This window comes from Ostrea edulis, chromosome 3 (assembly GCF_947568905.1).
Source record: "Ostrea edulis chromosome 3, xbOstEdul1.1, whole genome shotgun sequence".
Taxonomy (NCBI): domain Eukaryota; kingdom Metazoa; phylum Mollusca; class Bivalvia; order Ostreida; family Ostreidae; genus Ostrea; species Ostrea edulis.
The window spans coordinates 83,087,768-83,104,224 of NC_079166.1; the positions used below are offsets into that span (position 1 = coordinate 83,087,768).

Below are 16,457 nucleotides of genomic sequence, written 5' to 3' on the forward strand. Positions count from 1 at the left end.
TTTTAGAGTGATGAGAGTGTTCGAGTAAGATCCCTGTGCCTAACAAATAATATTACAAGTATATTGTATCTATGGTAAAAGTGACCTTATATGTGGTGCTACATGCTGAACATGTAATCATGAGAACCTGTGTAGAAAATGATGGATTAGAGAGAGATAAAGGGACATAACTGCACTCTTAAAATCAAGAAAATTTCCAACTTCACTGTCTACTTCTTTACATACTGTATATGTATAGATCTGAAATATGCTCTAATTAAGTAAACAACTCCCCAACAAGATTTTGAATACCTGTTCTCTTCTTACATTCTATTCTATGCCATCCTAATAGTGAAAACTAAAGATTCATGCAATTCAGTCAAATGTCAAAGGGGAGGTGGCTTGTTTACAAGTACCACCCATAAATGAGAAAATGGTGTTAACTGTGTTTTTTGTGTACAAAATGTCTCTAAAATGACTTATTTCTCTATCTGCAAGTATTTTTTCATAAATATGTATCATGGTGCTGAGAAGAAATGTGATCTACTGTACCTGAGACCTGCCAATCAGTACAATTTGTTAATTACATGTAGAACATGTAAAACTACATGTCATCTATGTAAAAAGAATACACAGTATATGAAGTACCCCAAATAACATTATTTTAACCACTAAGCTTATTTACATGTACTTACATGTCACTATGATACTTGACCAGATTCTGGTTTTCCATAGTACTAAAGCATAGCTTACCCCCCTTGACTCTGTTGTCTACCATTGTGACACTAATGTGATACATCTATTGAAATAAGGGGTTGTATTACATATCTAATACATTTATCTTGATAATATTAATGAAATTGACTGAATTCCATGGGTTTCAAAAAATGCCATTCTCTTAAAGAATTCTGACATCTCATGTCATTGACGTCAACTCCCATTTTTGACAAATCTGACTTATTCTGAGTGAAACTACACCAATACATCATGTCGACCGCCCTAAATGTGTACGCAATAAAATTATTTAAAAACCCTACATTTCTGTGTATGATGTTGTCATTTTAGAGTGATGAGAGTGTTCGAGTAAGATCCCTGTGCCTAACAAATAATATTACAAGTATATTGTATCTATGGTAAAAGTGACCTTATATGTGGTGCTACATGCTGAACATGTAATCATGAGAACCTGTGTAGAAAATGATGGATTAGAGAGAGATAAAGGGACATAACTGCACTCTTAAAATCAAGAAAATTTCCAACTTCACTGTCTACTTCTTTACATACTGTATATGTATAGATCTGAAATATGCTCTAATTAAGTAAACAACTCCCCAACAAGATTTTGAATACCTGTTCTCTTCTTACATTCTATTCTATGCCATCCTAATAGTGAAAACTAAAGATTCATGCAATTCAGTCAAATGTCAAAGGGGAGGTGGCTTGTTTACAAGTACCACCCATAAATGAGAAAATGGTGTTAACTGTGTTTTTTGTGTACAAAATGTCTCTAAAATGACTTATTTCTCTATCTGCAAGTATTTTTTCATAAATATGTATCATGGTGCTGAGAAGAAATGTGATCTACTGTACCTGAGACCTGCCAATCAGTACAATTTGTTAATTACATGTAGAACATGTAAAACTACATGTCATCTATGTAAAAAGAATACACAGTATATGAAGTACCCCAAATAACATTATTTTAACCACTAAGCTTATTTACATGTACTTACATGTCACTATGATACTTGACCAGATTCTGGTTTTCCATAGTACTAAAGCATAGCTTACCCCCCTTGACTCTGTTGTCTACCATTGTGACACTAATGTGATACATCTATTGAAATAAGGGGTTGTATTACATATCTAATACATTTATCTTGATAATATTAATGAAATTGACTGAATTCCATGGGTTTCAAAAAATGCCATTCTCTTAAAGGTGGCAGGGGACAGTTTCTTTGGTTTTGAAACATGTGGATAGGGGGTATACACCAAAGTCAGATTATGACAGACTAATGAAAAATCATATTTCCCTTTTATGTCAATACTTGTATTTCATATTAGTGTAGTTAATAAATTATGACCCTAAATTACATGTAATCTATAAATACTGGTGCTGGTGCACAAAACATGCTCTGAGCAGGTTCCCCTTTTTTGCTTTGATTTTCCCTCATTTGGGCTAATCCGCACCACCCCCACACCATCACAGTACCAAACATGGGGATTTAGACACTGTGCACAATCAAGAACCCTATCTGCCCTTCTCAAAAATCTACCTCTCATATGGGGCCATCCACCTTCCCTCACAGCTACAGACCTTTTGCTAGACCCTGCATGTTTTCACCGGAATTTCTTCAGCAACTGACCACGTGTCTTAGTTTCGTATTTGCACCCATCTATATGCTAGGAATCATGGTGACACCTACATGTTGTATATCAACATTTTTACTAAGCACTCAGCTACATTTGACATGCATCCTAAAATTATTGTATACATTTTTACACATGTAATATCACTTCAAATACAGGGTAATTCCATTTTTTGAAAAAGTTGACCGGGCCTATAGTGCGAAACTGTCCCCTGCTACCTTTAAGAATTCTGACATCTCATGTCATTGACGTCAACTCCCATTTTTGACAAATCTGACTTATTCTGAGTGAAACTACACCAATACATCATGTCGACCGCCCTAAATGTGTACGCAATAAAATTATTTAAAAACCCTACATTTCTGTGTATGATGTTGTCATTTTAGAGTGATGAGAGTGTTCGAGTAAGATCCCTGTGCCTAACAAATAATATTACAAGTATATTGTATCTATGGTAAAAGTGACCTTATATGTGGTGCTACATGCTGAACATGTAATCATGAGAACCTGTGTAGAAAATGATGGATTAGAGAGAGATAAAGGGACATAACTGCACTCTTAAAATCAAGAAAATTTCCAACTTCACTGTCTACTTCTTTACATACTGTATATGTATAGATCTGAAATATGCTCTAATTAAGTAAACAACTCCCCAACAAGATTTTGAATACCTGTTCTCTTCTTACATTCTATTCTATGCCATCCTAATAGTGAAAACTAAAGATTCATGCAATTCAGTCAAATGTCAAAGGGGAGGTGGCTTGTTTACAAGTACCACCCATAAATGAGAAAATGGTGTTAACTGTGTTTTTTGTGTACAAAATGTCTCTAAAATGACTTATTTCTCTATCTGCAAGTATTTTTTCATAAATATGTATCATGGTGCTGAGAAGAAATGTGATCTACTGTACCTGAGACCTGCCAATCAGTACAATTTGTTAATTACATGTAGAACATGTAAAACTACATGTCATCTATGTAAAAAGAATACACAGTATATGAAGTACCCCAAATAACATTATTTTAACCACTAAGCTTATTTACATGTACTTACATGTCACTATGATACTTGACCAGATTCTGGTTTTCCATAGTACTAAAGCATAGCTTACCCCCCTTGACTCTGTTGTCTACCATTGTGACACTAATGTGATACATCTATTGAAATAAGGGGTTGTATTACATATCTAATACATTTATCTTGATAATATTAATGAAATTGACTGAATTCCATGGGTTTCAAAAAATGCCATTCTCTTAAAGGTGGCAGGGGACAGTTTCTTTGGTTTTGAAACATGTGGATAGGGGGTATACACCAAAGTCAGATTATGACAGACTAATGAAAAATCATATTTCCCTTTTATGTCAATACTTGTATTTCATATTAGTGTAGTTAATAAATTATGACCCTAAATTACATGTAATCTATAAATACTGGTGCTGGTGCACAAAACATGCTCTGAGCAGGTTCCCCTTTTTTGCTTTGATTTTCCCTCATTTGGGCTAATCCGCACCACCCCCACACCATCACAGTACCAAACATGGGGATTTAGACACTGTGCACAATCAAGAACCCTATCTGCCCTTCTCAAAAATCTACCTCTCATATGGGGCCATCCACCTTCCCTCACAGCTACAGACCTTTTGCTAGACCCTGCATGTTTTCACCGGAATTTCTTCAGCAACTGACCACGTGTCTTAGTTTCGTATTTGCACCCATCTATATGCTAGGAATCATGGTGACACCTACATGTTGTATATCAACATTTTTACTAAGCACTCAGCTACATTTGACATGCATCCTAAAATTATTGTATACATTTTTACACATGTAATATCACTTCAAATACAGGGTAATTCCATTTTTTGAAAAAGTTGACCGGGCCTATAGTGCGAAACTGTCCCCTGCTACCTTTAAGAATTCTGACATCTCATGTCATTGACGTCAACTCCCATTTTTGACAAATCTGACTTATTCTGAGTGAAACTACACCAATACATCATGTCGACCGCCCTAAATGTGTACGCAATAAAATTATTTAAAAACCCTACATTTCTGTGTATGATGTTGTCATTTTAGAGTGATGAGAGTGTTCGAGTAAGATCCCTGTGCCTAACAAATAATATTACAAGTATATTGTATCTATGGTAAAAGTGACCTTATATGTGGTGCTACATGCTGAACATGTAATCATGAGAACCTGTGTAGAAAATGATGGATTAGAGAGAGATAAAGGGACATAACTGCACTCTTAAAATCAAGAAAATTTCCAACTTCACTGTCTACTTCTTTACATACTGTATATGTATAGATCTGAAATATGCTCTAATTAAGTAAACAACTCCCCAACAAGATTTTGAATACCTGTTCTCTTCTTACATTCTATTCTATGCCATCCTAATAGTGAAAACTAAAGATTCATGCAATTCAGTCAAATGTCAAAGGGGAGGTGGCTTGTTTACAAGTACCACCCATAAATGAGAAAATGGTGTTAACTGTGTTTTTTGTGTACAAAATGTCTCTAAAATGACTTATTTCTCTATCTGCAAGTATTTTTTCATAAATATGTATCATGGTGCTGAGAAGAAATGTGATCTACTGTACCTGAGACCTGCCAATCAGTACAATTTGTTAATTACATGTAGAACATGTAAAACTACATGTCATCTATGTAAAAAGAATACACAGTATATGAAGTACCCCAAATAACATTATTTTAACCACTAAGCTTATTTACATGTACTTACATGTCACTATGATACTTGACCAGATTCTGGTTTTCCATAGTACTAAAGCATAGCTTACCCCCCTTGACTCTGTTGTCTACCATTGTGACACTAATGTGATACATCTATTGAAATAAGGGGTTGTATTACATATCTAATACATTTATCTTGATAATATTAATGAAATTGACTGAATTCCATGGGTTTCAAAAAATGCCATTCTCTTAAAGGTGGCAGGGGACAGTTTCTTTGGTTTTGAAACATGTGGATAGGGGGTATACACCAAAGTCAGATTATGACAGACTAATGAAAAATCATATTTCCCTTTTATGTCAATACTTGTATTTCATATTAGTGTAGTTAATAAATTATGACCCTAAATTACATGTAATCTATAAATACTGGTGCTGGTGCACAAAACATGCTCTGAGCAGGTTCCCCTTTTTTGCTTTGATTTTCCCTCATTTGGGCTAATCCGCACCACCCCCACACCATCACAGTACCAAACATGGGGATTTAGACACTGTGCACAATCAAGAACCCTATCTGCCCTTCTCAAAAATCTACCTCTCATATGGGGCCATCCACCTTCCCTCACAGCTACAGACCTTTTGCTAGACCCTGCATGTTTTCACCGGAATTTCTTCAGCAACTGACCACGTGTCTTAGTTTCGTATTTGCACCCATCTATATGCTAGGAATCATGGTGACACCTACATGTTGTATATCAACATTTTTACTAAGCACTCAGCTACATTTGACATGCATCCTAAAATTATTGTATACATTTTTACACATGTAATATCACTTCAAATACAGGGTAATTCCATTTTTTGAAAAAGTTGACCGGGCCTATAGTGCGAAACTGTCCCCTGCTACCTTTAAGAATTCTGACATCTCATGTCATTGACGTCAACTCCCATTTTTGACAAATCTGACTTATTCTGAGTGAAACTACACCAATACATCATGTCGACCGCCCTAAATGTGTACGCAATAAAATTATTTAAAAACCCTACATTTCTGTGTATGATGTTGTCATTTTAGAGTGATGAGAGTGTTCGAGTAAGATCCCTGTGCCTAACAAATAATATTACAAGTATATTGTATCTATGGTAAAAGTGACCTTATATGTGGTGCTACATGCTGAACATGTAATCATGAGAACCTGTGTAGAAAATGATGGATTAGAGAGAGATAAAGGGACATAACTGCTCTTAAAATCAAGAAAATTTCCAACTTCACTGTCTACTTCTTTACATACTGTATATGTATAGATCTGAAATATGCTCTAATTAAGTAAACAACTCCCCAACAAGATTTTGAATACCTGTTCTCTTCTTACATTCTATTCTATGCCATCCTAATAGTGAAAACTAAAGATTCATGCAATTCAGTCAAATGTCAAAGGGGAGGTGGCTTGTTTACAAGTACCACCCATAAATGAGAAAATGGTGTTAACTGTGTTTTTTGTGTACAAAATGTCTCTAAAATGACTTATTTCTCTATCTGCAAGTATTTTTTCATAAATATGTATCATGGTGCTGAGAAGAAATGTGATCTACTGTACCTGAGACCTGCCAATCAGTACAATTTGTTAATTACATGTAGAACATGTAAAACTACATGTCATCTATGTAAAAAGAATACACAGTATATGAAGTACCCCAAATAACATTATTTTAACCACTAAGCTTATTTACATGTACTTACATGTCACTATGATACTTGACCAGATTCTGGTTTTCCATAGTACTAAAGCATAGCTTACCCCCCTTGACTCTGTTGTCTACCATTGTGACACTAATGTGATACATCTATTGAAATAAGGGGTTGTATTACATATCTAATACATTTATCTTGATAATATTAATGAAATTGACTGAATTCCATGGGTTTCAAAAAATGCCATTCTCTTAAAGGTGGCAGGGGACAGTTTCTTTGGTTTTGAAACATGTGGATAGGGGGTATACACCAAAGTCAGATTATGACAGACTAATGAAAAATCATATTTCCCTTTTATGTCAATACTTGTATTTCATATTAGTGTAGTTAATAAATTATGACCCTAAATTACATGTAATCTATAAATACTGGTGCTGGTGCACAAAACATGCTCTGAGCAGGTTCCCCTTTTTTGCTTTGATTTTCCCTCATTTGGGCTAATCCGCACCACCCCCACACCATCACAGTACCAAACATGGGGATTTAGACACTGTGCACAATCAAGAACCCTATCTGCCCTTCTCAAAAATCTACCTCTCATATGGGGCCATCCACCTTCCCTCACAGCTACAGACCTTTTGCTAGACCCTGCATGTTTTCACCGGAATTTCTTCAGCAACTGACCACGTGTCTTAGTTTCGTATTTGCACCCATCTATATGCTAGGAATCATGGTGACACCTACATGTTGTATATCAACATTTTTACTAAGCACTCAGCTACATTTGACATGCATCCTAAAATTATTGTATACATTTTTACACATGTAATATCACTTCAAATACAGGGTAATTCCATTTTTTGAAAAAGTTGACCGGGCCTATAGTGCGAAACTGTCCCCTGCTACCTTTAAGAATTCTGACATCTCATGTCATTGACGTCAACTCCCATTTTTGACAAATCTGACTTATTCTGAGTGAAACTACACCAATACATCATGTCGACCGCCCTAAATGTGTACGCAATAAAATTATTTAAAAACCCTACATTTCTGTGTATGATGTTGTCATTTTAGAGTGATGAGAGTGTTCGAGTAAGATCCCTGTGCCTAACAAATAATATTACAAGTATATTGTATCTATGGTAAAAGTGACCTTATATGTGGTGCTACATGCTGAACATGTAATCATGAGAACCTGTGTAGAAAATGATGGATTAGAGAGAGATAAAGGGACATAACTGCTCTTAAAATCAAGAAAATTTCCAACTTCACTGTCTACTTCTTTACATACTGTATATGTATAGATCTGAAATATGCTCTAATTAAGTAAACAACTCCCCAACAAGATTTTGAATACCTGTTCTCTTCTTACATTCTATTCTATGCCATCCTAATAGTGAAAACTAAAGATTCATGCAATTCAGTCAAATGTCAAAGGGGAGGTGGCTTGTTTACAAGTACCACCCATAAATGAGAAAATGGTGTTAACTGTGTTTTTTGTGTACAAAATGTCTCTAAAATGACTTATTTCTCTATCTGCAAGTATTTTTTCATAAATATGTATCATGGTGCTGAGAAGAAATGTGATCTACTGTACCTGAGACCTGCCAATCAGTACAATTTGTTAATTACATGTAGAACATGTAAAACTACATGTCATCTATGTAAAAAGAATACACAGTATATGAAGTACCCCAAATAACATTATTTTAACCACTAAGCTTATTTACATGTACTTACATGTCACTATGATACTTGACCAGATTCTGGTTTTCCATAGTACTAAAGCATAGCTTACCCCCCTTGACTCTGTTGTCTACCATTGTGACACTAATGTGATACATCTATTGAAATAAGGGGTTGTATTACATATCTAATACATTTATCTTGATAATATTAATGAAATTGACTGAATTCCATGGGTTTCAAAAAATGCCATTCTCTTAAAGGTGGCAGGGGACAGTTTCTTTGGTTTTGAAACATGTGGATAGGGGGTATACACCAAAGTCAGATTATGACAGACTAATGAAAAATCATATTTCCCTTTTATGTCAATACTTGTATTTCATATTAGTGTAGTTAATAAATTATGACCCTAAATTACATGTAATCTATAAATACTGGTGCTGGTGCACAAAACATGCTCTGAGCAGGTTCCCCTTTTTTGCTTTGATTTTCCCTCATTTGGGCTAATCCGCACCACCCCCACACCATCACAGTACCAAACATGGGGATTTAGACACTGTGCACAATCAAGAACCCTATCTGCCCTTCTCAAAAATCTACCTCTCATATGGGGCCATCCACCTTCCCTCACAGCTACAGACCTTTTGCTAGACCCTGCATGTTTTCACCGGAATTTCTTCAGCAACTGACCACGTGTCTTAGTTTCGTATTTGCACCCATCTATATGCTAGGAATCATGGTGACACCTACATGTTGTATATCAACATTTTTACTAAGCACTCAGCTACATTTGACATGCATCCTAAAATTATTGTATACATTTTTACACATGTAATATCACTTCAAATACAGGGTAATTCCATTTTTTGAAAAAGTTGACCGGGCCTATAGTGCGAAACTGTCCCCTGCTACCTTTAAGAATTCTGACATCTCATGTCATTGACGTCAACTCCCATTTTTGACAAATCTGACTTATTCTGAGTGAAACTACACCAATACATCATGTCGACCGCCCTAAATGTGTACGCAATAAAATTATTTAAAAACCCTACATTTCTGTGTATGATGTTGTCATTTTAGAGTGATGAGAGTGTTCGAGTAAGATCCCTGTGCCTAACAAATAATATTACAAGTATATTGTATCTATGGTAAAAGTGACCTTATATGTGGTGCTACATGCTGAACATGTAATCATGAGAACCTGTGTAGAAAATGATGGATTAGAGAGAGATAAAGGGACATAACTGCTCTTAAAATCAAGAAAATTTCCAACTTCACTGTCTACTTCTTTACATACTGTATATGTATAGATCTGAAATATGCTCTAATTAAGTAAACAACTCCCCAACAAGATTTTGAATACCTGTTCTCTTCTTACATTCTATTCTATGCCATCCTAATAGTGAAAACTAAAGATTCATGCAATTCAGTCAAATGTCAAAGGGGAGGTGGCTTGTTTACAAGTACCACCCATAAATGAGAAAATGGTGTTAACTGTGTTTTTTGTGTACAAAACGTCTCTAAAATGACTTATTTCTCTATCTGCAAGTATTTTTTCATAAATATGTATCATGGTGCTGAGAAGAAATGTGATCTACTGTACCTGAGACCTGCCAATCAGTACAATTTGTTAATTACATGTAGAACATGTAAAACTACATGTCATCTATGTAAAAAGAATACACAGTATATGAAGTACCCCAAATAACATTATTTTAACCACTAAGCTTATTTACATGTACTTACATGTCACTATGATACTTGACCAGATTCTGGTTTTCCATAGTACTAAAGCATAGCTTACCCCCCTTGACTCTGTTGTCTACCATTGTGACACTAATGTGATACATCTATTGAAATAAGGGGTTGTATTACATATCTAATACATTTATCTTGATAATATTAATGAAATTGACTGAATTCCATGGGTTTCAAAAAATGCCATTCTCTTAAAGGTGGCAGGGGACAGTTTCTTTGGTTTTGAAACATGTGGATAGGGGGTATACACCAAAGTCAGATTATGACAGACTAATGAAAAATCATATTTCCCTTTTATGTCAATACTTGTATTTCATATTAGTGTAGTTAATAAATTATGACCCTAAATTACATGTAATCTATAAATACTGGTGCTGGTGCACAAAACATGCTCTGAGCAGGTTCCCCTTTTTTGCTTTGATTTTCCCTCATTTGGGCTAATCCGCACCACCCCCACACCATCACAGTACCAAACATGGGGATTTAGACACTGTGCACAATCAAGAACCCTATCTGCCCTTCTCAAAAATCTACCTCTCATATGGGGCCATCCACCTTCCCTCACAGCTACAGACCTTTTGCTAGACCCTGCATGTTTTCACCGGAATTTCTTCAGCAACTGACCACGTGTCTTAGTTTCGTATTTGCACCCATCTATATGCTAGGAATCATGGTGACACCTACATGTTGTATATCAACATTTTTACTAAGCACTCAGCTACATTTGACATGCATCCTAAAATTATTGTATACATTTTTACACATGTAATATCACTTCAAATACAGGGTAATTCCATTTTTTGAAAAAGTTGACCGGGCCTATAGTGCGAAACTGTCCCCTGCTACCTTTAAGAATTCTGACATCTCATGTCATTGACGTCAACTCCCATTTTTGACAAATCTGACTTATTCTGAGTGAAACTACACCAATACATCATGTCGACCGCCCTAAATGTGTACGCAATAAAATTATTTAAAAACCCTACATTTCTGTGTATGATGTTGTCATTTTAGAGTGATGAGAGTGTTCGAGTAAGATCCCTGTGCCTAACAAATAATATTACAAGTATATTGTATCTATGGTAAAAGTGACCTTATATGTGGTGCTACATGCTGAACATGTAATCATGAGAACCTGTGTAGAAAATGATGGATTAGAGAGAGATAAAGGGACATAACTGCTCTTAAAATCAAGAAAATTTCCAACTTCACTGTCTACTTCTTTACATACTGTATATGTATAGATCTGAAATATGCTCTAATTAAGTAAACAACTCCCCAACAAGATTTTGAATACCTGTTCTCTTCTTACATTCTATTCTATGCCATCCTAATAGTGAAAACTAAAGATTCATGCAATTCAGTCAAATGTCAAAGGGGAGGTGGCTTGTTTACAAGTACCACCCATAAATGAGAAAATGGTGTTAACTGTGTTTTTTGTGTACAAAACGTCTCTAAAATGACTTATTTCTCTATCTGCAAGTATTTTTTCATAAATATGTATCATGGTGCTGAGAAGAAATGTGATCTACTGTACCTGAGACCTGCCAATCAGTACAATTTGTTAATTACATGTAGAACATGTAAAACTACATGTCATCTATGTAAAAAGAATACACAGTATATGAAGTACCCCAAATAACATTATTTTAACCACTAAGCTTATTTACATGTACTTACATGTCACTATGATACTTGACCAGATTCTGGTTTTCCATAGTACTAAAGCATAGCTTACCCCCCTTGACTCTGTTGTCTACCATTGTGACACTAATGTGATACATCTATTGAAATAAGGGGTTGTATTACATATCTAATACATTTATCTTGATAATATTAATGAAATTGACTGAATTCCATGGGTTTCAAAAAATGCCATTCTCTTAAAGGTGGCAGGGGACAGTTTCTTTGGTTTTGAAACATGTGGATAGGGGGTATACACCAAAGTCAGATTATGACAGACTAATGAAAAATCATATTTCCCTTTTATGTCAATACTTGTATTTCATATTAGTGTAGTTAATAAATTATGACCCTAAATTACATGTAATCTATAAATACTGGTGCTGGTGCACAAAACATGCTCTGAGCAGGTTCCCCTTTTTTGCTTTGATTTTCCCTCATTTGGGCTAATCCGCACCACCCCCACACCATCACAGTACCAAACATGGGGATTTAGACACTGTGCACAATCAAGAACCCTATCTGCCCTTCTCAAAAATCTACCTCTCATATGGGGCCATCCACCTTCCCTCACAGCTACAGACCTTTTGCTAGACCCTGCATGTTTTCACCGGAATTTCTTCAGCAACTGACCACGTGTCTTAGTTTCGTATTTGCACCCATCTATATGCTAGGAATCATGGTGACACCTACATGTTGTATATCAACATTTTTACTAAGCACTCAGCTACATTTGACATGCATCCTAAAATTATTGTATACATTTTTACACATGTAATATCACTTCAAATACAGGGTAATTCCATTTTTTGAAAAAGTTGACCGGGCCTATAGTGCGAAACTGTCCCCTGCTACCTTTAAGAATTCTGACATCTCATGTCATTGACGTCAACTCCCATTTTTGACAAATCTGACTTATTCTGAGTGAAACTACACCAATACATCATGTCGACCGCCCTAAATGTGTACGCAATAAAATTATTTAAAAACCCTACATTTCTGTGTATGATGTTGTCATTTTAGAGTGATGAGAGTGTTCGAGTAAGATCCCTGTGCCTAACAAATAATATTACAAGTATATTGTATCTATGGTAAAAGTGACCTTATATGTGGTGCTACATGCTGAACATGTAATCATGAGAACCTGTGTAGAAAATGATGGATTAGAGAGAGATAAAGGGACATAACTGCTCTTAAAATCAAGAAAATTTCCAACTTCACTGTCTACTTCTTTACATACTGTATATGTATAGATCTGAAATATGCTCTAATTAAGTAAACAACTCCCCAACAAGATTTTGAATACCTGTTCTCTTCTTACATTCTATTCTATGCCATCCTAATAGTGAAAACTAAAGATTCATGCAATTCAGTCAAATGTCAAAGGGGAGGTGGCTTGTTTACAAGTACCACCCATAAATGAGAAAATGGTGTTAACTGTGTTTTTTGTGTACAAAATGTCTCTAAAATGACTTATTTCTCTATCTGCAAGTATTTTTTCATAAATATGTATCATGGTGCTGAGAAGAAATGTGATCTACTGTACCTGAGACCTGCCAATCAGTACAATTTGTTAATTACATGTAGAACATGTAAAACTACATGTCATCTATGTAAAAAGAATACACAGTATATGAAGTACCCCAAATAACATTATTTTAACCACTAAGCTTATTTACATGTACTTACATGTCACTATGATACTTGACCAGATTCTGGTTTTCCATAGTACTAAAGCATAGCTTACCCCCCTTGACTCTGTTGTCTACCATTGTGACACTAATGTGATACATCTATTGAAATAAGGGGTTGTATTACATATCTAATACATTTATCTTGATAATATTAATGAAATTGACTGAATTCCATGGGTTTCAAAAAATGCCATTCTCTTAAAGGTGGCAGGGGACAGTTTCTTTGGTTTTGAAACATGTGGATAGGGGGTATACACCAAAGTCAGATTATGACAGACTAATGAAAAATCATATTTCCCTTTTATGTCAATACTTGTATTTCATATTAGTGTAGTTAATAAATTATGACCCTAAATTACATGTAATCTATAAATACTGGTGCTGGTGCACAAAACATGCTCTGAGCAGGTTCCCCTTTTTTGCTTTGATTTTCCCTCATTTGGGCTAATCCGCACCACCCCCACACCATCACAGTACCAAACATGGGGATTTAGACACTGTGCACAATCAAGAACCCTATCTGCCCTTCTCAAAAATCTACCTCTCATATGGGGCCATCCACCTTCCCTCACAGCTACAGACCTTTTGCTAGACCCTGCATGTTTTCACCGGAATTTCTTCAGCAACTGACCACGTGTCTTAGTTTCGTATTTGCACCCATCTATATGCTAGGAATCATGGTGACACCTACATGTTGTATATCAACATTTTTACTAAGCACTCAGCTACATTTGACATGCATCCTAAAATTATTGTATACATTTTTACACATGTAATATCACTTCAAATACAGGGTAATTCCATTTTTTGAAAAAGTTGACCGGGCCTATAGTGCGAAACTGTCCCCTGCTACCTTTAAGAATTCTGACATCTCATGTCATTGACGTCAACTCCCATTTTTGACAAATCTGACTTATTCTGAGTGAAACTACACCAATACATCATGTCGACCGCCCTAAATGTGTACGCAATAAAATTATTTAAAAACCCTACATTTCTGTGTATGATGTTGTCATTTTAGAGTGATGAGAGTGTTCGAGTAAGATCCCTGTGCCTAACAAATAATATTACAAGTATATTGTATCTATGGTAAAAGTGACCTTATATGTGGTGCTACATGCTGAACATGTAATCATGAGAACCTGTGTAGAAAATGATGGATTAGAGAGAGATAAAGGGACATAACTGCTCTTAAAATCAAGAAAATTTCCAACTTCACTGTCTACTTCTTTACATACTGTATATGTATAGATCTGAAATATGCTCTAATTAAGTAAACAACTCCCCAACAAGATTTTGAATACCTGTTCTCTTCTTACATTCTATTCTATGCCATCCTAATAGTGAAAACTAAAGATTCATGCAATTCAGTCAAATGTCAAAGGGGAGGTGGCTTGTTTACAAGTACCACCCATAAATGAGAAAATGGTGTTAACTGTGTTTTTTGTGTACAAAACGTCTCTAAAATGACTTATTTCTCTATCTGCAAGTATTTTTTCATAAATATGTATCATGGTGCTGAGAAGAAATGTGATCTACTGTACCTGAGACCTGCCAATCAGTACAATTTGTTAATTACATGTAGAACATGTAAAACTACATGTCATCTATGTAAAAAGAATACACAGTATATGAAGTACCCCAAATAACATTATTTTAACCACTAAGCTTATTTACATGTACTTACATGTCACTATGATACTTGACCAGATTCTGGTTTTCCATAGTACTAAAGCATAGCTTACCCCCCTTGACTCTGTTGTCTACCATTGTGACACTAATGTGATACATCTATTGAAATAAGGGGTTGTATTACATATCTAATACATTTATCTTGATAATATTAATGAAATTGACTGAATTCCATGGGTTTCAAAAAATGCCATTCTCTTAAAGGTGGCAGGGGACAGTTTCTTTGGTTTTGAAACATGTGGATAGGGGGTATACACCAAAGTCAGATTATGACAGACTAATGAAAAATCATATTTCCCTTTTATGTCAATACTTGTATTTCATATTAGTGTAGTTAATAAATTATGACCCTAAATTACATGTAATCTATAAATACTGGTGCTGGTGCACAAAACATGCTCTGAGCAGGTTCCCCTTTTTTGCTTTGATTTTCCCTCATTTGGGCTAATCCGCACCACCCCCACACCATCACAGTACCAAACATGGGGATTTAGACACTGTGCACAATCAAGAACCCTATCTGCCCTTCTCAAAAATCTACCTCTCATATGGGGCCATCCACCTTCCCTCACAGCTACAGACCTTTTGCTAGACCCTGCATGTTTTCACCGGAATTTCTTCAGCAACTGACCACGTGTCTTAGTTTCGTATTTGCACCCATCTATATGCTAGGAATCATGGTGACACCTACATGTTGTATATCAACATTTTTACTAAGCACTCAGCTACATTTGACATGCATCCTAAAATTATTGTATACATTTTTACACATGTAATATCACTTCAAATACAGGGTAATTCCATTTTTTGAAAAAGTTGAACGGGCCTATAGTGCGAAACTGTCCCCTGCTACCTATACCGAGGAGAACGAACCGTAATTCCCGCAGAAACAAGACCGGCCACGTTGAAAACTATCCACTCTTCTCATTTCGGGATGCTGAAATGTAAGCAGCGAGCCAGGGAACTCGTGTTCTGGCCAGGAATGAACAAACAAATTGAAGACATCATCAGCAGGTGTTCAGCATGTCTGACACACCGCAACAAGCCGCAGAAGGAACCGATGGTGATTCAACCAATACCGCCGCTACCATGGAGCAAGGTCGGCATCGACTTATTTGAAATCAATGGATGCCATTATCTTATCATGGTAGACTACTACTCAAACTTTATAGAGGTGGCATCACTGAAAAACGACAGACG

General features: G+C 35.7%; 2 long non-coding RNA genes across 2 annotated transcripts; both read left to right on the forward strand.

Annotated features, from left to right (window-relative positions):
• The first annotated feature begins 1,076 nt into the window (after positions 1–1,076).
• Positions 1,077–2,705, forward strand: LOC130052937 (uncharacterized). Its single transcript, XR_008801325.1, has 2 exons — positions 1,077–1,921; positions 2,578–2,705. It is a non-coding gene; the product is annotated as an uncharacterized LOC130052937 (long non-coding RNA).
• Positions 2,706–4,448: 1,743 nt separating this feature from the next.
• On the forward strand, positions 4,449–14,559 carry LOC130052938 (uncharacterized). The gene is made up of 7 exons (XR_008801326.1): positions 4,449–5,309; positions 5,966–7,001; positions 7,658–8,693; positions 9,350–10,385; positions 11,042–12,077; positions 12,734–13,769; positions 14,426–14,559. It is a non-coding gene; the product is annotated as an uncharacterized LOC130052938 (long non-coding RNA).
• The last annotated feature ends 1,898 nt before the right edge of the window (positions 14,560–16,457 follow it).